The following is a 25,864-nucleotide window of genomic DNA, read 5'->3' as shown; positions in this document are numbered from 1 at the left end:
AAAGAACCTGCCTGCCAATGCAGGTGATGTAAGAGACACCAGTTTCATCCCTGGGTGGGGAAGATCCCCTGGAGGGGAGGGTGTGACAACCTGCTCCAGTATTCTTGCCTGGAGAATCTCATGGACAGAGGAGCCTGACGGGCCACAGTCCATAGGGTTACAAAGAGTCAGACACGACTGAAGTGACTTGGCACGTGGTTCATGAGTGGTATGAATGTTACTTTAGAGGCCTGGCGAGGCAGATCATTGGGAGGGGAAGAGGGTCAGGATGCAGAAGGATGGAGTGGGGTAAGGAGCTGCTAGTGCCACCTGATTCCTGATGATCTTGGGGCAATTCCTTGGGCCAGTCATGTGTCCACCCAAAGCTCCTTTGCTTGTTTTCAGAGTGAGAATGGCAATACATCACACAAGGCTGCTGAGAGCATTAAAAGGGCCATGCCAATGTTTACTCTTGATTTACTCTAAACAGAGAACTAGTTTCCATGTATCCAGGACCTACCATATACCATTCATTATGTAAAGATTTCACATGCATCACCTTATAAAATCCTTACAGAAATCTCGGGATGTATCCACTGTTATAGTCCCCATTTCACAGAAGAATAAACTGAGGCTCAGAGAGACTCAGTGACTTTCCTAGAACAATTCAGCTAATGAGAGAGAGTGAGCTGGGGTTTGTGATTGTGTCCGGCAAGGTACAAAAGGCTGGCTGATAACTGCCATGCCCTGTGTCTTAGTCAGTTCATGGACTGGGGACTTAAACAACAGAAATTCATTATTCACAGTTTAGACAGATGGGAAGTTCAAGATCAAGGTACTGGCAGATCTGGTGTCTGGTGAGGACCCTCATTCTGGTTTTCAAATAGTTATTGTATCCTCACATGACAGGAAGACAGAGAGCAAGTTCTTCTGTCTCTTCTTCTTCTTGTTCAGTTGCTCAGTCATGTCTGACTCTCTGTGACCCCATGGTCTGCAGCACGCCAGTCTTCCCTGTCTTTTACTACCTCCCAGAGTTTGCTCACATTCAAGTCCATTGAGTCAGTGATGCTATTGACCATCTCATCCTCTGTCATTCCCTTCTTTTCCTGCCTTCAATCTTTCCCAGCATCAGGGTCTTTTCCAGTAAGTTAACTCTTCGCATCAGGTGGCCAAAGTATTGGAGCTTCAGTTTCAGCATTAATCCTTCCAATGAATACCCACTATCCAATGAATATCCAGTATCTCTTCTTACAAGGGAACTAATCCCACTGCTGAGGTGTGATCACCTCCAGACACCCCCCACCTCCTAATGCCATCACCTTGGGGGACAGGATTTCAATATATGAATAGCAGCATGTAAACCACCCATATCATGGCCTGGTGCATAGTGGGTGTGGATAAATGGTAGCTCTGTCACTCCTTGAGGGCTGACTCTGCTTTCTGTCAATAGAGCATGTCTGCATATGTCTCAGTGCTCTAGGATCAGCACCATGGACAGATGCCTGTTTCCTCTGATCGCCATCCCCTGGAGAAGAAAATGGCAACCCACTCCAGCATTCTTGCCTGGAGAACTCCACGGGCAGAGGGGCCGGGTGGGCCACAGTTCATGCAGTTGCAAAGAGTCAGACACAACTGTGTTCAGGGACTAATGCTTCACACACTCATCTTCTCTGCCCCCCAACCCCCTAGGAACAGTCTCACATTTGTGCTACATTTGGCAGTTTAAAACAAATAATCAACAATAAAACACCTTTACATCTGTTGCCCCTTTTCAATTTCACAGAAATCACACATGGCAGGGTTTTTGTTATCATTATTTCCAGATTGAAAATTGGAGTTTTGGAGACTCGCAATACTTTAAACTTAGGTGAAATAATGTTTAATGTTCTAGCAATTCCACTCCTGCTTGTGTGCCCAATGGCCACCAAAAGATGTACACGATAATTTTCATAGAAGCTTTATTTATCATAGCCAAAAAACAGAAACAAACTTCATGTCCATTAACAGGATCATGAATAAATCGTGATATAGTCATACCATGGAATATAGGATGCTAATCAAAAATAGTTATCAATGGATACAGGAAATAGTCTTTATGAATTTTAAATAGCTATATATTTAAACATTATGACTTTTTAAAAAGTTTTTGTTTATTTTTGGCTGTGCTGGGTCTTCACTGCTGCATGAGCTTTTCTCTGATTATGACAAGCAGGGGCTACTCTGTAGTTGCGGTACACTGGCTTCTCATTGTGATAACTTTTCTTGTTTTGGAGCATGGGCTCTAGTGCACTGGGCTTCAGTAGCTGTGGCTCCCAAGCTCCAGAGCACAGGCTCGATAGTTATAGTGCACAGGGTTTATTTGCTCTGTGGCACGTGGGATCTTCCTGGATCAGGGATTGAACGCGTGTCTCCTGCTTTGGCAGGGGGATTCTTTACCACTGAGCTACCAGGAAAGCCCAGAGTAATAATGTTGAGTTAAAAATACATCCTGTATGATTTCATTTACATATAAATCAGCACCCACCTCTGAGTGGGTGATAAAAGTAACAGTCTGGGTTACCTTTAGGTCAGGACACAAGAGAGCCAGCTGGGCAATGGGAATACTCAACACCTTCATCTAGATATGGTTACATGGGGGACCGTCATGTGTGAAATTTATGGAGCTCTGCACCTAAGATGAGTGTACTTTATGGTATATAATTTGTATACCAAGGAAAGCAATGAAGCCGCCTGGTTAAAACAAAAAGCAGCAACAAAAATGAAAAAACACAGCCTAAAAAGTATAACACAAGATAATGAAAACAAGGGAATGAGGAAGTGTAGAGCTCTCAGCCTAGAGACAAAACTGTGGATCAAAAATAGCCTAAGCTCACCCATTCATTCATTCATTCATTTTAATTCCAGAATCCTATGTCACAGATGGAACAGGTTTAAAACACACACACAAAACTTTTCCTTTCTCCTCACCAGTGTTTCCAAGGCTAAGTTATAATTGTTGGAGCCAGATCATATTTTTTGCACTACTGCAGGGAGGTAACCTTTTATTAATTGAATTTCTAATGGCAATTCATCAAAGCAAGCGATCACCGTTATTTAATGTGTGATCCATATTCATGGCATGCTCTGTTAGGTAAATAATAGTGGCTCTGAGAAAGTGCTTCTGTGAGGTCCTTTCCCTTCTCAAATGACTTTTTTTTTTTCCCCTAAGTACAGACAAACAGTTGTAATTTAAACAGAACAAACCCCACCTGTGGAGGAGACGTTGGTAAAAGGCAGACAAGAAGAATTACAAACCCACAGAAGCAGTGAGAATGAATGGCTTTGCCAGTTCCCTTTCTTTCTGCAGATTGACAGTGAATATGTGAATAACGTTTGCTAAATCTGGACTTTGAAAACATGACAGCAAGCTGTTTGTGCCAATAATTTTTCATGGCATATGCCACCCCTCCCTGCCCCACACACAGCTTTAATAAGATGGCACATGGACTATTGAGAAATGTTAAAACCCTGCAGAGGAAAGAGCTTTATCTTCTGACCAAATTCTGCCCAGCAATGTTTATGACAGCTGAAGAATTTATCTTAAATTCCCTCTGCTTGCCGCAAAGCACATGGCCCTTTGTCCCCAAGCAGCCTGTAAGAACCAAACTAAGATGTCACATACATAATATAACAGATAAATGGCCCAATTTTCATGTCCACAAGATGAATGGAATGCAAGTTCAGCACACACATATTTGCACATTAATTGGCCCTGCATGGTTCCATTTTGTTCCTGAGTTGCTACTGTACGTCTCCTGGACTCTTTCCTCTTCGGAATCATTAAGCCTGTTTTATCGCACAAATGCATACACATCCCCCCCCCCCACCAGCCCCCACTGTTTGTCGTCACGCAGCTTGCCCTGCTGCGAGAGAACCAAGTAACCTGGGCGCAGCCACTGGATTGCAAATGCCTGCGTCTGAGTTCTCTCCATCTCCCTGACTGCAAGACGGCTCGGAGATCTGAGACCCAGCCCTGCCGTGGCTGCACTGACAGCCAGACAAAGAAGGTTGCAGGCGAGGATGTTTGAAAAAAAAATCATTTCTTTTCAGTTACCGGTTGGTTTCTTGCCTCACCTTAATGATTTCCTGTTGATGGTTTAATGGCAATATAAACCCCGTGGAGGGCCTCAATTTTGACAAATTGGCCAGCTCCTATTTCATGGCAAAGCAATCGAAGTGAGATTGATTGATATTACAGTCTCGCTATCCCAAATAATTGCAGTGGGAAGCAGTGCAGGTGGCAGAACCTGGTGGCCTCAGAGAAAGGTACTTGCTTCCACCAATCCCTGTGTCCGTCTCGAAGGAAACTTGAACCCAGGCCATGGAATCATGCATTTTTCTTGTTTCAGTCCTGAGTCTCAGAAAAGAAGATCCAGGGGTTACAGAGCCTCTGAATACTCTGGCCCAGTTGGAGAGAAGCCAGAACTTTTGAGAAGAGACTGAATTTCTTTTGCTGTGAACAAAAGGCCAGTCCTGGCTGTTCCAAGTCACTTGAGAAGTGAGAACATTTTACAAGAGAAAGTTGAGCTACTGCGCCAAGAGGGTTGCAGTGGAGAAAGCCGCGTGCTCTGGACTCTTAGAGATGAGATAAGAATCATGGGTCCACAATTTATAAATTATGTACCTGCAGTCAAGTCACTTCACTGCTGAACAGGTCTCTTATCCATACAATGGCAAGAATGAAAACCAGCCCCCCCCCCCAAAAAAGATCGATTTGAATTTGAAAATTTCGTAATCTGAAGACAGTACCTCACACAGAACAAATAATCCACAATTGTTATTTTGCTTCCTCACACAACCCCATGTCTTTTATCTCTTGTATAAAGTAAGGGCATAAATAAATATCTAAAAGTTTAGTGTGAGACCTGTGGCTTTGAAAATGTGCTGTGGTGATTTTGCATCATGGTGGACCCACACCTAAAGCAGACAGTTTATTTAAGTGCAGGTCAGGAAGCAACAGTTAGAACTGGACATGGAACAACAGACTGGTTCCAAATAGGAAAAGGAGTACATCAAGACTGTATATTGTCACCCTGCTTATTTAACTCATGTGCAGAGTACATCATGAGAAACGCTGGGCTGGATGAAGCACAAGCTGGAATCAAGATTGCCAGGAGAAATGTCAATAACCTCAGATATGCAGATGACACCACCCTTATGGCAGAAAGTGAAGAAGAACTAAAGAGCCTCTTGATGAAAGTTAAAGAGGTGAGTGAAAAAGTTTGCTTAAAAGTCAACATTCAGAAAACTAAGATCATGGCATCTGGTCCCATCACTTCATGGCAAATAGATGGAGAGACAGTGGAAACAATGTCAGACTTTATTTTTTTGGGCTCCAAAATCACTGCAGATGATGACTGCGGCCATGAAATTAAAAGATGCTTACTCCTTGGTAGAAAAGTTATGACCAACCTAGATAGCATATTAAAAAGCAGAGACTTTACTTTGCCAACAAAGATCCGTCTAGTCAAGGCTATGGTTTTTCCAGTAGTCATGTATGGATGTGAGAGTTGGACTGTAAAGAAAGCTGAGTGCCGAAGAATTGATGGTGTTGGAGAAGACTCTTGAGAGTCCCTTGGACTTCAAGGAGATCCAACCAGTTCATCCTAAAGGAGATGAGTCCTGGGTGTTCATTGGAAGGACTGATGTTGAAGCTGAAACTCCAATACTTTGGCCATGTGATGCAAAGAGCTGACTCATTTGAAAAGACCCTGTTGCTGGGAAAGATTGAGGGCAGCAGGAGAAGGGGACGACAGAGGATGAGATGGTTGGATGGCATCACCGACTCCATGAACGTGAGTTTGAGTAAACTCCGGGGGTTGGTGATGGACAGGGAGGCCTGGTGTGCTGCGGCCCATGGGGCCACAAAGAGTCGGACATGACTGAGCAACTGGATTGAACTGAACTGGAGAAAAAATGGGAGAGTAAGTGCAGATGAATTTGAAGGAAAAAGAGGAGACCAAAAGAGATGATGGCTGGCAGCCCTCATATACCCAGTGAGTAGCAGGTGTAGAATTGAGTGTTAAAGAGGGAAAGATAAGCAGGAAGAGGGACGCTGATGGGAGGCACTGTCCAGAGGCTGATTGATCAGTGAGATCTGCCCGGTAAACGGACATCTGACAGCACCAGGGAAGGGAGCTGAGCTGCCAGCAGCAGCCCTGAACACACCATGTCATCCACCGTGTGTGTACTACGCGCTGAGCACTGCGTTAGCTTCACGATGATCTTTACAGTGAGTGCCACCATCCATACTTCACAGAGGAGGAGACTGATACTCTAAGAGGTGACATATGCTGGCCACACTTACGTAAGGATTAAATAGCAGGACCAATGTCTGAATCAGGGTCTGACTGCAGTGCTGGGGCATGCTCTGCCATGAACTTGACTGTTGTGTGTACAGGCTGTGGAGTCCAATGCCTGGGTTCAAACCCCAGCTCCAGCACTTCCCATCTCCAGTCCCGGCAAGCGGTGAAACTGGGGCAAATTTCTTAACCTTTGCATGTCCTGTTTGTCTCTTCTACCGAATGAAGATAAAGAATGGACCTGATAGCTTTTTGCCCCCATTTTTATTTTTCAATTAAAAAAATTTTTGTTTTATATTGGAGTATATGCTAGTTTCAGGTGTATAACAACATTTTTCATATACATATATCTATTCTTTTTCAACTTCTCTCATTTAGGCTATTATAGAATATTGAATAGAGTGCCTATTGCTATACAGGGTGTCCTTGTTGGTTACCTATTTTAGAACCTTATGGCTTTTTGGTGAAGGTGAAAAGTCATGGTATAAATTGTGGGAGGCAATTAGCAATGTTACTTGGTGCACAAATAACCCTTCATATATGCTAGTCATTGTAGTTATTTTGGTTAGGCTTCTTGGGAGCTCGTTCTGACATTTAGAAGGAAAGAGCAGGGTGTCAGCTAAAATCAGTTCATAGTCTCTAAACCAAATGGATGCATCAGGTCTTGAGTCTTCCAGAAGCACCTCACTCTTTGGAAATTAAGTGAAGGTCCCTGAGAAAGGCGAGCAGTCAAAAAATTCCCTTTCTACTGCTTATATCAGAAAAAAATTGGCTTCTGTTACTCTGAGCTTTTGAGGATGAGTTAGAAGAATCTCACCACTTATACATTGCAATAAGGTTAATGAAAAAGAGTAAAGGGAAAGAAAAAGTCCATTGGGTCTTAATTTGCATCTGACTATATGCCAGGCACTCTATAAGATATTTTATATAACTTATTTAATTTCACCCTTACAAGAGCCCTATGCAGTATGTACTAGTATTTTTCCTATTTTACAGATGAGCAAACCAAGGCTCACGTTTTTTAATTAAGCAAGTCACGGAGGTCATAGGAAGGGGATCAAGAATCTCATCCATGACTCTCAGACCCCAAAGTCAGCCAAGGTGACAAACTTAAACTGGAAGTCACCTCCTGTTTCTCAGAGACATAGACTGGGCCTCCCAACTCCCGTGAGAAAAACCCAGTCTCTCCTCTTCTCCTTCCTCCTCCCTGCCCGCCTTCCCCTGCCACAGTTCAACCAACCTCGTCGACTCTCTGTTTCAAGATGATGTGAGAGCTCTGTGATCACAGAGCCCATTCCCACACCATAAATTATTTCCTACAGTTTTGACACCATTTATTTCCATAGCATTATACACTCCAACCTTCTGACTACTTAAGATCAAAAGGTGTGCTCCGGGCTCACATCTCACTCTAGCTCTCAGACTCGGTGCACCAAATTAGACCCAACAGCAGAGGCTCCAGCCTGCCAGGGTCTGTAATGTCATAACACTCCGATAGTTTAGCCTGTCTTTATCAATGGCAAAGGAGAAATGGACTGATCCACGGGGGTGGGGCTTCCACAGAGGAGGCTTAAAGATGTGACCATTGAAGGGGAGTGTTGGGATGTTCAGAATCAGCCTGGGTGGTAGGAACTCAACTGGTTGTAGAAACTGAGGCCAAAGGCAAAGATTTGTAACAGGCCAGAGAAGGAGAAGCTCCATATGGGGAACTGTGAGCTGCCCCTGAGAGAATCATAGAAACACTAGTGAACAAGAGGGAAGAGGGGTTGTGGCTGGAATCGGGCTGGGCTTAGAGGTTCTGGAAGCCTGTGGACCACATACGCATTAGCAGATGGATCTCTTTGGAGGAGCATGCACTGATGCAGCGAGCTGAAAGGGCATCTATTATTACATCACTAATTTTTTTAGAGCCTGGTGGCTCAGATAGTAAAGAATCCACCTGCAATGCAGGAGACTCTGGTTTGATCCCTGGCTCAGGAAGATCCCCCGGAGGAGGGCATGGCAACCCATTCCCGTATTCTTGCTTGGGGAATCCCATGGCCAGAGGAGCCTGGAGGGCTGCAGTCCGTGAGGTCACAAAGAGTCGGACCCAACTGAAGCGACTTAGCATGCACACATGTAAAATGAATAAGACACATCTCCTGCTCTCATAGAACCCAAAGCCTAATAAAATACACAGATGGATGAACAGATGCTTTTTATTCAAGTTCTAAAATAGAGGAGGATTCAAGGGAGAGAATGAACACCTAGAGGGGGTGATCAAGTCATCCTCCTCTCCCACCCACCCCTGTGCCCTAGCATTAAGGTCAGTAAGAGGCATTGGGGGTCATATCCCTGGATACCATGGTGCATGGTATATTTTAATAATCTGGACCAAGTTTGGCAAACAGCAGAGAGACTGCCTTGGGTTTACTGTGGGTGTAGGTGAGGGATGGGCAGGAGAACTGGGAAATCCCCCAGACATGTGGCTCGGCACCTGGCAGTGGGGCCGCAGACAAGAAAACCCTTGATGACGGTGGTGGTGGTGGTGGCCGTGAGAGCGGCCGGCGTTTATGGGATGTCCGCTGCCTGCCAGGCGCAGTGCTGAGAATTTTACATGGACCACCTCGTTTCTTCTTCCCAACAGACTTGGGTGGATAAGTATTCACGTAAATAACCTTCATTTAGTGGGTGAGAGAACCAAGGCTCAGAAGAGTTGATGGGATCCATTCACGGCCTCGCTGTTAGCAGGCAGAGTTAGTGTTTGATTCTAGGCCATTTGCCTTTGGCACTAGCAGCCCAGCTAAGATGGGGGAAGCAGGCTTGAACACCCCCTTGGGTTACAGTCTGATTGCTCAGCACAAACCTCTCCTGACAAATGATGCTAGCGCACACTGGAGAAACTTCATGACTGAGCCTGCTTCTCAGCACTAATGTAGCTTGACTCGAGGCTGATATTCCACTTATCTCCCCAGAATGACAATTAGGAGGAGAAAAAAAGAGAAAGAGTTATTGCTATTCTGGCTTCCTCTATTGAGCTATGAATAAATGATGATAGCTGTGAAATAGCGTGGTGTTTAGATCATTTCTGGTAAATTAAAAAAAAAATAAAAATTGAATAAAGTGGTAATCCATGTAGCCAGTTAAACAAGAGGAGCGGAACAAAATTGGTAAACTCTTTCAGTGTCTTCCTGGCCTTGTCATTCTAATGTAATTAGCTTGCAAAAATATTAATTAACACTCAAAACAGCTGACACGTTTTACATGCTGGTTTGAAATGTGTTAATTATGCCTTATACTTTGCCCCTGTACCATCCCGAGCGGTGCCATAGACAGGAATTCTGGTCCTCCACGCCCTCCTCCTTACCTACTGGGGGCAACATGGATACTGAGAGCTTTTTGCATTGCTCAAGAGTTCCATGAATCTTTGATGGGAAGAAGAGAGAACTGTGTGTAGGAATAGCACCTTGGTGGTTCAGCTAAAGTCTACAGACGAGGTGTCTCAGGAGGCTACCTCACTTCCAATGAATAGATGCTGTCCTGGTTCAGCAGGGTTTTCAGATGGAATGCAGACACTGGAGTGAGTGACCTCTGAGCATCTCTCCTTGGACTACATTCAGTCTTTGGACTAGATTCTCCCCAGACTTTGCTTGAGGACTATCTACTCATGTCCGAGTAGATGGTGTTGAATTCTAAGTGTGTCTCGTGTAGACCTAGCCATTGTCATCATTAAGAGATGTAGATGTTGCCTGTTTCTTTGTGGTTTTCTTAGTTAATATATCAGTCAGGAGAGGTTAGGCGGTGCTGAAGTAGCAGGTTAACCAGGAAATCTCAATGGCTTACCCAACGAGGCTTATTTCTTGCTCAGGGGACCAATCCAGTGAGCACAGGGTGACTCTCTGGGGAGCTCTCTCCTAGTGATCGAGCGATACAGGCTGCTCTGTCCTGTGGCTCCACCATGTCAGCACACACCTCCACCATCCCTATGGCAGGGGAGGGGAGAGAATGAGGGAATCTCACGTGTCTTCTTCACTGTCAGCACAGAAATGGCACCCATCCCTTGCACCCACGATCCACCAGCTAAAATCTGTCCCACTGTGCCCACGGGCAAGGGGCTTGGAAATGTAGGCTCACATAGATAGTCCATGAGGAGTAGATACCTGCCACTGTGTGATAATGATGATAACAGTCATCTCTATTGTTGTCCCAACCACCATGCTTCACCAAACCCTACACTGTGGTTACCTGGCAGGCATTCTGTTTTATGCTTTGAACAGGTTTTTCTTATTCCACTGTCATTCTTTCTGCCATAAGAAGAAGAAACAGGTTCAAAGGGATGAGACTATTGTTAGCAAGGGATCCAGCCAGGACTCAATTCATGATATGACAGCAGAGCCTCCAATGGTCTCTGCCTCCCACAGCCCTTGGCAGCTTTCCTTCTGTAGCATCCTAGGAGTAGGACCTGGGAGCAACACGCAGGACCCCCAGGAGGAATCTAGAGAAGGGTCTGTTAAGTCTCCAAAGCATGATACGGTCAGTGCCCCAAGTTTATGCAGAACTTACTCCTTTCCGCCAGTAGATCCACATTCGGCGCCATATTTGATTCTTGTAGTATCCTATGGAGGATTTGGGGGAAAGCTGATGAGCTCCTCATTATAGATGTAGTAGTGGAAGGCTTGGGAGGATACCTGCCAGAAGACACCTGGGTAATCACCAGGTGTCTGCAGTCCTGACCTGCCTCTTCAGTTGTGTAGAACTGAGGGTCCTCGAGACCCTAGACCAAGGAACTGGTACCTTTTGTGTTTCATGAGTCCCTTTGATATCTGAGGATAATGGTGGGTCATTTTGGAGAATGTGTGCCTGTGCGCTAAATTGCTCCAGTCATGTCTGATTCTTTGTGACCCCGTGGACTGCAGCCCGCCAGGCTCCTCTGTCCATGGGATTCTCCAGGCAAGAATACTGGAGTGGGTTGCCATGCCCTCCTTCAGGGGATCTTGCCAACCCAGGGATCGAACAGGCATCTCTTACATCTCTTGCTTTGGCAGGCAAGTGTTTTTTTTTTTATCACTAGCACCACCTGAGAATAAAGTTTTAAAATGCATAATATGAAATACTTAGGATCACTAAGGAAAACATATGTATTGAACTGCATTTATTGAAATAATAAATGGGATCCAGTAAAATCATTGTTTTCTTTTTTAATACACTAAATAACAAGTTTAATAATTACTGTAACTTGGAAACAGCAACAAGCTTATGACATTTTGAGATATCTATGACAATTATAATATCATGACTGAAAAATTCAGTGGACTCTGTAGGTGAAAAACTCACAGGTACTGGTAATTCTACTGTGAATTGCTATTTACATTTTATAATTAAAGGGAATTTGTTGTTGGCATTTGGTGGCTAAGTAGTGTCTGACTTCTTGTGAGTCCATGGACTGCAGCATGCCAGGCTCCCCTGTCCTCTGCTACCTCCCAAACCTTGCTCAAATTCATGTCTGTTGGGTCAGTGATGCTATCTAACCATCTCATCCTATGCTGCCGTCTTCTCCTTTTGCCTTCAAACTTTCCCAGCATCAGGGCATTTTTCAGTGAGTCGGCTCTTCTCATCAGCTGGCTAAAGTATTGGAGCATTTAGCATCAGTCCTTCCAATGAATATTTAGGGTTGATTTCCTTTAGAATTGACTGAATTGATATCCTTGCAGTCCAAGGAACTCTCAAGAGTCTTCTCTAGCACCACAATTTAAAAGCATCAATTCTTTGGCATTCAGCCTTCTTTGTGGTTCAACTTTCACTTCTGTACATGACTACTGGAAAAACCATGGCGTTGACTATATGCACTTTTGTGGGCAAATTGATTCTAAAGGGAATGAACCAAAAAACCCAACCAATTAGCCACTCAGTCATGTCCAACTCTGCAACCCCATGGAGCCTGCCAGGCTCCTCTGTCCATGGGATTTTCCAGGCAAGAATACTGGAGTGAGTAGCCATTCCCCTTTCTGAGGGATCTTCCTGACCTGGGGATTGAATCTGGGTCGCCTACATTGCAGACAGATTCTTTACCATCTGAGCACCGGAGAAGCCCCACTAAAGGGAATGTTAGATTACAATTAGAGGTTACTGGAAATAAAATTTTATTTTTTCTTATCCAAGTCTGTGGACCCACTGAGTCTTCTGTAGGGACACTTTCTGGGTCTAAGTTTCCATGTTAGGAACTCTGTCCATCCTTGGCTCTGGATTGCCTTCTGATTCTAGTTGGTCAAAGTCCAGAACTGGGTGGTGTCCAGTTCATATTATAGAAAAGGTGAAGTTTGGTGTTGGTGCATTCCTTCAATTGTTTCTACCTCCTCTGTCACTTCATCTGTGCCCAGAGTCTGGTCTTGACCCTCTGAGCCTTCTTTCCCACCAGAGCACATGTGGCATTGAATAGGACCAGAGGTTATTCAAGGCTTATGTGTTTTCAATCCTAGGTACCATGATAAGGCTTTGTACCTATTATTTCACTGAATTCTGGTAGAGTCTATTGTTGCAGGTGTTTTACAGAAATGGTGATGAATGGGCTTCCCTACTGGCTCAGATGGTAAAGAATCTGCCTGCAGTGCAGGAGATGCGGGGGTTTGATCCCTGGGTCAGGAAGATCCCCTGGAGAAGGAAATGGAAAGCTACTCCAGTATTCTTGCCTGGGAAATCTCATGGACAGAGGAGCCTGGTGGGCTACAGTCCATGGGGTCACAAAAGAGTTGGACACAAGTGAGCAACTGAACAACAACATTTATGAATAGTACTATGCACCAGACACTCTTCAAAGCATAGTAATTATTATGATAGCAATAGTAGCAGCAATAGTAATAGTATTAGTAGCAGGTAAGACTTATATAGTACTCACTAGATGGCAGGTTTACTATATTCTAAGCATTTTCTATCTTTTTAAAAAATTACTTCCACCACATTACTATCCAGGGAGTATTGTTATCCCTATTTTAGAGAATGGGAAATAGATGGAGAGGTTAAAAAACTTGCCCCTGAGTTACATGACTATGAAGCAAAGCCTTAAACTTTGATTTCACAGTCCTTCAGGTCAACTGCTAAGTTCTGAGGTCTTGTTTTTTACTTCATTAAGTATTCCTCAAAACAACCAATAGTGGATCCTATGTTTGCCCCCATTTTATAAATCATGCAATTGAGGAACAGAGGAATTGTCAAGTTGCCTCAGAATCAGCTTCGTTCAGTTGGAAGATGGAACCAGGGAGAGCACAGGTGACCATTCAGGCAACTTGTTAAGGGCCATGCTTGGAAAAGTGATACATCATTTCTGCCACCTCCCATTGGCCAGAACTCAGTCACGTGGTCCCACTGAACTGCAGAGGAGGCTGGGAAATGTGGTCTAACTGTGAACTCAAAGGGGAAAAGGGATGGGAGCTGTCTCTAACACAAGTGCTAAGCGGAGCTCGGGTTGCTTATGTCTCGGGGGAGAGTCTGTCCACCGGAGAGGCACCCTAGTCCCAGGATTGATCCACAGCCCTATGTGATGCCTGGGCTCAAGTTGCAGGTGGCTTCTCAGCCACCGGTGCTAACGCACCCTAGGGCAACTAGTAGACTAAATTTGACACAAATACATTGCTGTAAATTAGAGAACGTGAAAAATTTCATGCCATGGGGATCTGGACTCTGGGTCTATTTTTAAAAGCTATGAAGAGTCTGCAAACGAAGTATTGTCAAACAGAAAACAGATTAAAATGTGTAATCATTTATTACTATACATTCAAATGAATATTTAAAATGTGGTCTTATTTTTGAAAATGAAAATGGTTGTTGGCTTTTCTCTCTCCTTTAGCTTGGTGTGTATTTTTAATTTGAGTGAGCCAGCCCCTGCCCTTAGGATCTGCTGCTCAAAGCCTCCACGGGTGGCCAATTTACAGTCACAGGATTAGGCCTGCAGGGTGGATGAGAGAGGTGGACACTCCAGTCCTGAGCCATTTAGTACTGTGTGCTCTACTCCCCCTATTCTCAGTTATCGTGGGTTATAAATCACAGCCTCACTTTCATGGTGTCATTGTTTTTGGAGAGAGGGGGAGGGCATGGAGACCAGAAACAACACAATATTGATTTAAAAACACATTCTGATTCCAGGTGTTTACAAAATTAGGCGTGCATTACAACCAGGGGGGAAAAAATTCCCCACACCCCCAAAGAGAAAGCGAACCAGGAGACAGTAGCAAAAGTACAGGTTGGTCCCTCATGACTCTCTTCTGCAGATTCTCTGAGAAGGAAACCAGGCTACTTGATAACGACCCATCTTAGTGTTCCATCTCACCGTGTCGGTAAACAGACTGTCAGCCTCGTAGGAATGTAGTCCCAAATGTGGAGACAAGCACCCATGGGTCCCCACGGACGGCTCCCGGAATCGTTCTGAGTGAGGAATTTGACCACGCGTGTCTCTCTTCTTCTGGAATTGGAAGCCTGTTTGTTTGAAGCTGAGAGCATTTCAGGCAGCTCCCTCTGATAAGCATGGGATTTTCAGCCATCCACCCTTTGTTTCTTTCGTGTTCTGACTAGAACACCAGTCACGTAAGGCAACTGGATGAGAAAATCACTTTGATTAGTGACTTTCCTGTGGATATATTTCTTTTCTTTCATATTTCATGTACTGAATATTTTATGAAAATGTTTTCCTTTCCGAGTGAGCTAATGCTGTGGTTTAAATAATATGACTGGAAGGTACAAACCCTATTTCTCAAAACAGAATCGTATTAAGGGGAAGAAAAAAGCACAAACATGTAAAAGCCAGTGGGGCAAACACTTGACATCAGGTTCACCTGGATGTAATTTCCAGTTCTCTTGGGATTGCTGGGTGACCTCTCAGCACCTCCGCTTCTGTGAGATGGGAACAGTCATTGTTGCAATCTGACACCATCAACGCATGTGTGCGTGCTCAGTCACTTCTGTCCTGTCTGATTCTTTGCAAGCCTGTGGACTGTAGCCCACCAGGCTCCTCTGTCCATTGGATTTTCCTAGGCGAGAATATTGGTGTGGGTTGCTATTTACTTCTCCAGGGGAATTTTCCTGGCCCGGAGATCAAACCCACATCTCTTGCATTGGCAGGCAGATTTTTTTTTTTTTTTTTTTACCATCTGAGCCATCAGGGAAGCCCATGAGGGTGAGGATTACATGAGATAAGGCAGTGTTAGCATGGGGGTATAGAGCCTGGTACAGAGCAAGTTGTCAGTAAATGATCCCTCAATTTTACATTTGAGCAACATCCAGACAACTCCAGAGAGTCCTCATCGATTACTTTCACCTCCACCTCCTCTTCCTCTGAACACTGTCCAGGGATAGATCTGAAAGATTTCATTGTAACTCTGGGAGTGGACGAGATGGACAATTGAAAGATGATAGAGTCTATTCTTTAATCTGGCTTCCCAGACTCATTAGCGCTCCCAGGGCTTTGCTTAGTGCCTGTGGTAGAGACAGCTCTGAATTTGCTGAAACCCATGCCTTTTCCCCCTTGGCCTCATGGGCCTGCATCCTAAGTTGCTTCAGTCATGTCCAACTCTTTGCAACCCCATGGACTGTAGCCACAGACAGGCTCCCCTGTCCATGGGATTCTCCAGGCAGGAATGTTGGAGTGCATTACCACGCCCTCCTCCAGGGGATCTTCCTGGCCCAGGAATTGAACCTGCATCTCTTATGTCTTCTGTATTGACAGGCAGATTCTTTACCACTAGCACCATTTCCCAGCATCCCTTGTGGTTTAATGGGACCATGTGACTGACTTCTGGCCAATGGAAAGTGGGCAGAGTGATATAGGGCTTCCCAGGTGGCTCAGTGGTAAAAAAAAAAAAAAAAAAATCTGGCTGTCAATGCAGGAGACCCAGGAGATGTGGGTTTGATTCCTGGATCAGGAATATACTCTGGATGAGGAAATGGCATCTGCACTCCAGTATCCTTGCCTGGAAAATCCCATGGACAGAGGAGCCTGGTGGGCTACAGCCCATGGGGCTGCAAAAAGTCAGGTGCAACTGGGCATAGGGAGCGTCAGAGTGATGTATGACTTTTCCAGGTGTAGCCCATGAGAGTCCCGTGGGTTAGTCACCTGCAGTCCCTCTCGCTCCACCTTTGAGCTGAATGAAGCCAACTCTGAGCCAGGTTTCTTAACTTCTCTGTCACTCAGTTGCCTGATCTGTAGAGTTCTAGTGGTCACAGGAACGAACAGTTATCATGAAAGACCTTGATGTGTGATGGGTGAGATCCAGAGGTGATTACAAGAAACTCTGTGAAGGGACTTTAGTACCTCGTAGGCAAAGTGTGGCATCGACCTGGGGAGAAATTCTTTCTCCCGTTTCATCAGGCTCTAGTGCTTTCAGAGTCCCGCTGCTGCTGCTGTTATTCAGTCACTAAGTTGAGTCCAATTCTTTGCGACCCCATGGACTGAAGCCTTCCAGGCTCCTCTATTCCATGGAATTTCCCAGGCAAGAATATAGTGGAGTGGGTTGCCATTTCCCTCTTCAGAGAATCTTTCCAACCCAGGGATCAAACACTCATTTCCTGCATTGACAGGTGGTTTATTTACCTCTGAGCCACTAGGGAAGCCCAGAGTCCCATTAGAATCTCCTAGAAATAGCTGGAGCTTCTGTCAGGGGAGCTGATTTCTCACCTGGGCCCAGCAGCGGGGGACTCACGAGCCATTGCTTTTCGAGTCTTCATGTGAATGACGTCGTATCTTGTCAAGTCTGGGCACTGAGGCCAGATGTTCTTTGCATCCCTTGTGGATGAGCACTTTCCAGATGGAGAGCCACGGGACCTCTTAGCCTCGCCTGTTTCTTCTGAAGTAGGAGTGGCGGTCACAGTTTGCTAGGCTGATGGAGTCTCCCGCCGGTTCCTCTCCACCCTGCTGGTGATCTGCCTCCATACAGTGATTTCGTACATCGTTAGGGGAGATGTCATATGCACACACATGAGGCTGTGTTCTTACCCAGAATGTCACATTAGACTCCTGGAGGCTTTGGAGAAAAAAAAAAAAATTCAAATGCAGCCACATCCCACCCCGCCCTTAAATCAGCCAATCTTCCATCTGATGCCCCCAAAGGAAGCTGCTAGTAAAATAGCAACTTGCAGAGTTAAGAAAAGCATCACACAGAATGTTAGCTAAAAATGTGAACTTTTTCGACCTCTGCTTAGAGAGTGGAGTCAGGACAGATAGAGCTGTCTGGCTTTTTCAGAGGGCTTCCCAGGTGGTTCATTGGTTAAGAATCTGCCTGTTAATGCAGGAAACATGGGTTTGATTCCTGGGCTGGGAAGACCCCCTGGAGAAGGAAATGGCAACCCGCTCCAGTGTTCTTGCCTGGAGAGTTCCATGTATAGAGGAGCAGACTCTCCTTTCTCTCTCTAAGTGACCAGCAGAGAGACTGGGATGTGTTCAGTGTCCCCCAGAGATCCTGGCTTGATCTGAGCTCTCTACTCTGGGATCCCCTCAGAAATTTCCCCTGTGCTAATTAATGTTACTTGGAGAAATTTGTTTTGAAGCCAAAATAAAGAAATGAATTATACTCACTCATGGAGTTTGGAAGCAGGAGGCGCCTTTCATACTTATGCTCTCGTTGACAGACATCTGCTGGGTGCCAGGTGCTCCGATGGGTCCTGGGACTTCTGCTCTGACCCCGGGTCTGGCTCTCAGGTCACGTGCTGGGGGTGGGGGCTTGAATCGTCATTGAGGAAAGTCCTCTGCTACAGATGTGCTCAGTGCCTGCTGGGAGACCCCCAGCAGAGAGGGCGACCCTAGGATTCTGCTCCAGCCACTCAGAGGTGTGGGTTTTTTCCCACAAGAAGCCATTCTCTGACACCAGCTGGTTGTCCTACAGTTTAACTCAATTCCGATGTTAACTACCTGGAGACAGCGTCCAGTCCTACAGGCTAATAATATGTTCAGTCGTACAAGACAGCTTCACCCATCCCCCCGATGCCCCAGTTCAGACGCCAGTCCTAGAAGAACCAGTGCTTCTGCCTGATCGGCTATAAGCCAGGGGTTCCAATGACCACACCCCATCTCTTGGGTACAGTTAATTCTTTAGAGTGGCTCACAGGGCTCAGAGCTGCTTTACTTACTGGGTTTCCAGTTTACTTTTATTGGAGTATAATTGCTTTACAATGCTCTATTAGTTTCTGCTCTACAGAAGAGTGAGCCAGCTATGTGTAAACATGTATCCCCTCCCTCTCAGCCCTCCCTCCAAACCCCGTCATCCCACCCTCTAGGCCATCTCGGAGCCCCGAGCTGGCTCCCTGGGCTACACAGCAGCTTGTCACCAGCCATCTCTCTCACACGTGGCAGTGAATATACATGGCTTCCCTGGTGGTGGCTCCAAAGGTAAAGAACCCACCTGCAAAGCGGGAGACCTGGGTTCTATCCCTGGCTCGGGAAGATCCCCTGGAGGAGGGCGTGGAAACCTGCTTCAGTATTCTTACCTGGAGAACCCCCATGGAGAGAGGAGCCTGGCGGGCTGCAGTCCACGGGGCCGCCAAGAATCGGACACCACTGAGCGGCTAAGCACAGCACCGTGTATCTACGTCAGTCCTAACTCCCAGTTCGTCCTCCCCTTCCCCTTTGTGCTCACGTCTCTTCTCTATGTGTGCGTCTCTATTCCTGCCCTGCAAATGGGTTCATCTATGAGGCTTCTAGTTTGTTGTAAAGGATATAACTCAACAGCCTGATGGAAGAGCACACGGGGCGAGTCACCTGGGAAGGAGACGCAGCGACTCTGAGTCCTCTCGCCACGCCCCCCAGACCCCGTGTGCTCACCAGCCCGCAAGCTCTCCAAACCCAGTCCTCTGAGGCTTTCTGGAGCCTTCCTTAGGTGTGATTGACTAGATCACTGGCTATTGACTATTGAACTCTCAGGTGGCCCCCCCTGCCCCCAGGAGGCCTGGGTTAGGACTGAAAGTTCCAAGCCTCTAATCACTCTAATCACCTTATTGGCTCCCCTGGAAGTCAGCCCCACATCCTTAGGTGACATGGGGGCTTTCCAAAAGCCACTAATTAATATAACAAAAGGCACCCTGATTGCTCTTAGGTAATTCTGAGAGCTTCAGGAGCTCAGTACCAGGAATGCAGATGAAGGTGAAATACACATTTGTTGTATCACAGTCCTGCCCAGCACCACTGCTGGGTGCAACCAGGGTGGGGGCTCAGCTCCCAGAGTCCTGGACCCCAGGCCTGGGTTCACCCCCCTTCTCTTCTACTTACCAGCTGTGTTACCTCCAGGAGGTGATTCTTTGTGCATCTCTGTTTCCTCACCTGTAAGGTTGGGAGTGTTGGTCACTCAGTCGTTTCCAACTCTGTGTCCCCATGGACTGTTGTAGCCTGCCAGACTCCTCTGTCCGTGGAATTCTCCAGGCAAGAATACTGTGGTGGGTTGCCATTTTCTTCTCCAGGGGAGGAGGCATGTTTTTGAGAATTAAATAGAGTGATACACTTAGCGTGCTTAGCCCCATGCCTGTCAGAGTAAGGCTTAGAAGATATTGATTATAACCAGTCAAGAGAGGGCTTCTGAAAAAGAGCCAAGAGGTAAGTTTGGTTCATGTATGCTCCTAGAATTGTGGCAAGCTCCATTCTTCTGTAAATCATCAGGTTCCCAGGGGTGTTTTGTTTTGTTTTTTAATTAATTGATTATTTTTTTAAAATTGGAGGATAATTACCTTACAATATTGTGATGGTTTCTGCAATACACCAGCATGAATCGGCCATAGGTATACATGTGTCTCCTCCCTCGTGATCCCCCCTCCCACCTCCGCCCCACCCTCCCCTCCAGGTTGTCGCAGAGGACCTGCTTTGGGTTCCCAACAAATTCCCGGTGGCTCTCTGTTTTATATATGGTACTGTGTATGTTTTAATTAACAACAACTAACGTTTGGTCAGGGCTTCCCTGGTAGCTCAGATGGTAAAGAATCTGCCTGCAATGCAGGAAATTTGTGTTCAATCCCTGGGTTGGGAAAAATCCCCTGGAGGAAGGCATGGCAACCCACTCCAATATTCTTACCTGGAGAATCCCATGGACAGAGGAGATTGGCAGGCTACAGTCCTTTGGGTTGCAAAGAGTCAGACATGACTGAGCAACTAACACACACACACACACACACACACACACACACCCCGTTTGGTCACATAGTGTAAGTAAAACCATTGGCTTGTACAGTGGAGAGATACGCATTACATTAATCAAACCATCTATCCATTCATTCCTGTGAATAACCCATCAGTCCCTTTTTCCAGGGTTTCTCAACCTTGACACTATTCACTTGGGGACCAGATAACTCTGTCGTGGGGCTGTCCTGTGCATGATAGGGTTTCAACAAGCATCCCTGGCCTCCAGCCTTTCAAGTGCCAATACATGCCAGTAGCATCCCCTTTCTCTGCTTGTGATATCCAAAGATGTCTTCAGATACTGCTGGAAACTTGCCGTAGATTCTAGGAGGACTTTAGAGGTGATCCTATTCAGAGTCTTGTTTCTCGGGAATCCCCCTTACCTGGCAGCACAGTCTCAGTCCTGGTTCCTTGCCCCACACACCACAGCAGCCCCCAAACCATGGCCTTCTCCGGATGCTCTGAGCATCACAGTACTGCCTTGGGTGGATTTCCACCTTGTGTTCCTCTCCGCTGTTTCTTGCAGAGGTGATAACACAGGTCCAGAGAAGATGGGTCAGCTCAGGGACCCAGACACAGATCTGAATGGTTGTGCCAGAACTGTTTAATCCTGGGTCCTTTGGGTTTTCCTCACTGCAGACATATTTGGCTTGTCTGCTGTGTTATAGCAAAGTTGGAGGGACAAGTGGCCAGTGACATGAACTCGAATAAAACGATGGCTAGGATTTCTGGTGTTCTAAACAACAGATTGGGCACACACACACACACACACACACACACACAAAGACAATGTGCTGAGAGCAGCACAGATGCTGGGGAGCATAACCTAAGGGGTCCTGCCCCCTAACCCCCAACGGGGGTTGGAGCAGCCTCTCAGAGGGTTTCATGTTTAAACAATCCCAGCAGATCAGCAAGTGCTGGCTGCACCCAGAAGCAGCAGCCTGTGTGGAAGCACTAACGAGCATTCTGAAACCTGAGCTCGTTTCCGCGTGGGCAGGAACACAGAGCCAGGACCCCGCCCAGAGCAGGGCCAGGCAGAGGACAGAGAGCCTGGATCCGGCCCCCAGGGAGATCGTCAGGATGCGAGGTGCTGCCACGGCTGCTCTCCTTGTCCACTCTCTCAGAAGTGGCAGGGCAGCCCAGGAGGTGAGGCAAGGGGCTTGTGAACGGAAGATGCTGGGTGCCCAGGTTTACCCTGAAAAGACCGTGAGCTGTAGATCTTGAAGGAACTCTGTCATTGATTCATGGGGGTGGGGGGTGGGAGCACAGTATTGGGGACGAGATTGACTGGAAGAGCTGATTCATTGGGAAAGACCCTGATGCTGGGAAAGATTGAGGGCAGGAGGAGAAGGGGACAGCAGAGAATGAGATGGTTGGATGGCATCATCGACTCGATGGACATGAGTTTGAGCAAACTCCAGGAGACAGTGCAAGGGAGCCTGGCGTGCTACAGTCCATGGGGTCACGAAGAGTCAGACACGACCTAGCAACTGTACAACAACAACCCAGCCCTGTGTCCCCGAGCAAGTTCCTTACCTCTCTAAGCCTCTCTTCCTCGCCCACAAGGGGAAGAGTAAGCATACGAGTGTTGGTCTCGCAGTGCTTATCTTTATCAGACCCTGGGTGAGTTCTGTCTCCTGGGTCAGCTCCTGCATCCTCACCCCACACAGCGCTCGTCTCCCAGCCCAGTAAACTCAGGCGGTGACAGTTAGCGCTCACCCTGACGTCCCGGCACCAAGTCGTGGAGGTTTTGATGTTCACCCACATCCATCCAACTCAGAAGCCTGAGCTGTTAATCCTGTACCATACTGCCATTTAGGTTTATTAAGAAGATTAAGTGGAATAATCCATCTCCCCAGCATTTTGTCTGGCACAGATTCAGAAAATATAATGTGATCAGACAGATATGGCTCTAATCCCAGGCTTATCGCTTACTGGCCGTGTGACTCCTTTCGTCCTTTCATCTCTCTGGGCCTGTTTCCCCGTCTGTGAAATGGGAATGAACTGAGATTCCACCCCATCTGTTAGGAGCTTTCAGGGGGAGAATGTCTGCAAACCCCTCAGCATGATGCCAGGCGCTGAGGTAGCACCCAGCAGTGCCTTAAGCATACAGTAGCCTGTGGTGCTCAGCCGTGTCCAACTCTGTGCGACCCCAGGGACTGCAGCCCGCCAGGCTCCTCGGTCCATGGGATTCTCCAGGCAAGAATACTGGAGTGGGTTGCCATGCCCTCCTCCAGGGGATCTTCCCGACCCCAGGGATCGAACCTGAGTCTCTTGTGTCTCCTGCACTGGCAGGTGGGTTCTTTACCACCAGCACCACCTGGGAAGCCCCGGTATACAGTAGGTGCTATGCTGATGTCAGCCATCCCACCTGCTCTCCCAAGTTTCCGTCTTGGCACGGGGGCTTCAGACAGTGCAAAGCTGGGCGTGTAAGAGACCACGATGTCTCCAGAAGAGGTGGTAACAGAGGCCAAGGGTGCGAGGTGGAGCCGTTGGCAATGATTCCTTTCAGCTGATAGTGACCTGCGCGCAGGAAGGGGGATGCCCTTGGTTTGCAGTTCTTCATGTTCTTTCCCCAAAACTAGAGCCTTCCATGCCAAGCCATCTTTCCTGAGCAACACTTTAATTTACATCTTTTAATAACTTTGGTTGCCATGGAAGCGTTGGAATTCAGTTTTAAAATAGACAAACTAATTGTTTCAGTCAGTTTGGGTATTTGCTGTCAAGGAAACAGCCCGCTTTCCCCCACCACCAAGAGCCCACCTAATTGGATATGCGAGGTGGCAAACGAGGGGTATTGACCACCCCACAGCCAGGCAGAGGAGGCACCATCACACACTCAAGGAATCTCAACCAGTCCTGGTTATGAGCTTAAGAAAGGGACGGTCTGGTCTGACGCTGGGGGCCGGGGAAGGTTGGGGAGGTGAGGCATGGAAGGGTCACAGATACAGCTCCTGAGGCAGCGCTAGAATGAAGCTCGGGGCTCAGGACATTCCGGCAGCCAGACGCGGTTCCTGACCTTGGATGGAGGCCCAGAGGCCCTCCACCCTGATCTGAGAGATTCTGGAAACAATAGCAGTAACAGCAGCAACAAAGCGCAGGAGGCCAGGGCCAGAGCCTGCTTCCCCAGTGAGACAGCAAACACTCACCTGACAACAGGCATTCGCTTACCTCCTCCAGGGAGTCCTGCTGATGCAGAGGGCAGATGGCACTGCTCATCTATTCAGTCATCCAACAAGCATTTCTTGTGTTCCTGTTCCATCCATCAATGAATACCATTAGTTCTCTGTCCCTGTGAAGCTTATCTTCTAGCAGGGAAAACAGACAATGAACAAGAAGAATAAAGAGTTGTATAGGGCTTTGAGGGCTTCCCAGGGGGCCCTCAAAGTGGTGAAGAACTGGTCTGCCAACGCAGGAGATGTGGGTTTGATCCCTGGGTTGGGAAGATCCCCTGGAGAAGGGTACGGCAACCTACTCCAGTATTCTTGCCTGGGAAATCCCATGGGGAAATGAACCTTGCAGGCTACAGTGTATGGGGTTGCAAAGAGTCACACACAACTTAGTAACTAAACCACCATCACTCCAATAATTTGGGCTTCCCTGGTGGCTCAGTGGTAAAGAATCCGCCTGCAGTGTGGGAGACCTGGGTTCAGTTCTTGGGTCAGGAAGATCCCCTGGAGGAGGGCATGGCAACCCACTCCAGTATTCTTGCCTGGAGAATCCCATGGACAGAGGAGCCTGGCAGGCTACAGTCCACAGGGTCACAAAGAGTCGGACATGAATGAAGCTATTTAACACACATGTACACATGGGGTGTTGAAAGCTAATACGTGGAAAGTTAAAAGGAAAGAGTGGAACAGAGGAAAGGAGATTGGGAGTGCAGAATTAGTGGTGGGTTGGTAAGACTTCCCTAAGAAAGTGAGTTCTGAGCGAACCTCTGTCAATTCTTACCTATAAGAGGTGAGGCCATTAGCCAACAGAACCTTGGTGATTAACTGTGTGGTTGTTCTGTTATTCAGTCGTGTCCAACTCTTTGTGACCCCATGGGCTACAGCACGCCAGGCTTCCCTGTCCTTCATCATCTCCTGGAGCTTGCTCAAACTCATGTCCATTGAGTCGGTGATGCCATCCAACTATCTTGTCCTCTGTTGTCCGCTTCTCCTCCTGCCTTCAATCTTTCCCAGCATCAGGATCTTTTCTAATGAGTCAGCTCTTTGCATCAGGTGGCCAGAGTATTGGAGTTTCAGCTTCATCATTAGTCCTTCCAATGTATATTCAGAATTGATTTCCTTTAGGATGGACTGGTTGGATCTCTTTGCAGTCCAAGGGACTCTCAAGAGTCTTCTCCAATACCACAGTTCCAAAGCATCAATTCTTCGATGCTCAGCTTTCTTTATGGTCCAACTCTCACATCCATAAGCGTGAGTAGGAGTGATGAAAAGTTCTGCTTCTGTGGTGGGGGCCCATCTGAGTTGGAATTCCATTTTCTATCACTTAGTTCTGGAATGATCTATTCTTCCCATGGCTGTACCTCTTTATGCCTCCGTTTCCTTATCTTTATGAAGGACGGTAATAGTTAATTTAAATGGTTAAGTGAGTTAATGTTTGTAAAGTGCCTGACATAGAGTGAGAGCTCTGATGATGGTGTTGGGGACTATGATGGTGGTGATGAAAGTGACAATGATGATGGTGCGTTCAGTGACTTTGTTGTTACTGTTTACTTGCTAAGTCATGTCCTACTCTTTTAAGACCCCAGTGGACTATAGCCCACCAGGCTTCTCTGTCCATGGAATTTCCCAGGCAAAAATACTGGAGTGGGTTGCCATTTCCTTTTCCAGGGGATCTTCCTGGAAAACGGAGCAAACCCACATTTCCTGCATTGGGAGATGGATTCTTTACCACTGAGCCACCTGGGAAGCCCTGTCCAGTGACTGGTTAGTTGCAAAGTGGAGACTCAAAGGAGAGGCAAGGCGTAAGTCAAGATTCACTGGTCCACCAGTAGGAAACATTTGTAATCATCCAAATGGGAGTCCATGGTGGCCTGGACTATGTTCATGGCCATGCTGGTGAAGTGGAGGGATAGCCATTGGGGATATTTAAAGAAAAAAGCCACCAAATAAGAATACAACCTCAGTGGCCCAGTTTTCCAGGTATTCCCTCTAAGAACGCACAGATTTACTTTTAGTCTTTTATTATACTTATTTAAAATTTCTAGGTAGACTGATTCAGTCAAACCTAAGAAATGAAACATGTGAAAACAATTCAGAAACACTGCAGGAGTTTCCATCTAAAATAAAGCTTGTATTTATCAGGGCACTGAGTTTGTCTCTGAATTTCCTGGAAGCAAGGGTGAAATGAGAAACATATTGGATTCAGAACCTATATTTCATGGTGAGAAGAAACACAAAGTGCAAAGGTGCAGGAG

At 46.6% G+C, this 25,864-nt stretch overlaps 1 protein-coding gene across 1 annotated transcript in view; it reads left to right on the top strand.

The window, feature by feature from the left end:
- Positions 1 to 25,864, top strand: part of RBFOX1 (RNA binding fox-1 homolog 1) — a 2,068,635-nt gene that overhangs the window by 248,776 nt on the left and 1,793,995 nt on the right. The gene's annotated exons all lie outside the window — the stretch shown is intronic.

Source organism: Cervus canadensis, chromosome 32, assembly GCF_019320065.1.
Source record: "Cervus canadensis isolate Bull #8, Minnesota chromosome 32, ASM1932006v1, whole genome shotgun sequence".
Lineage (NCBI taxonomy): Eukaryota > Metazoa > Chordata > Mammalia > Artiodactyla > Cervidae > Cervus > Cervus canadensis.
This window is presented reverse-complemented; position numbering and strand designations above follow the sequence as displayed.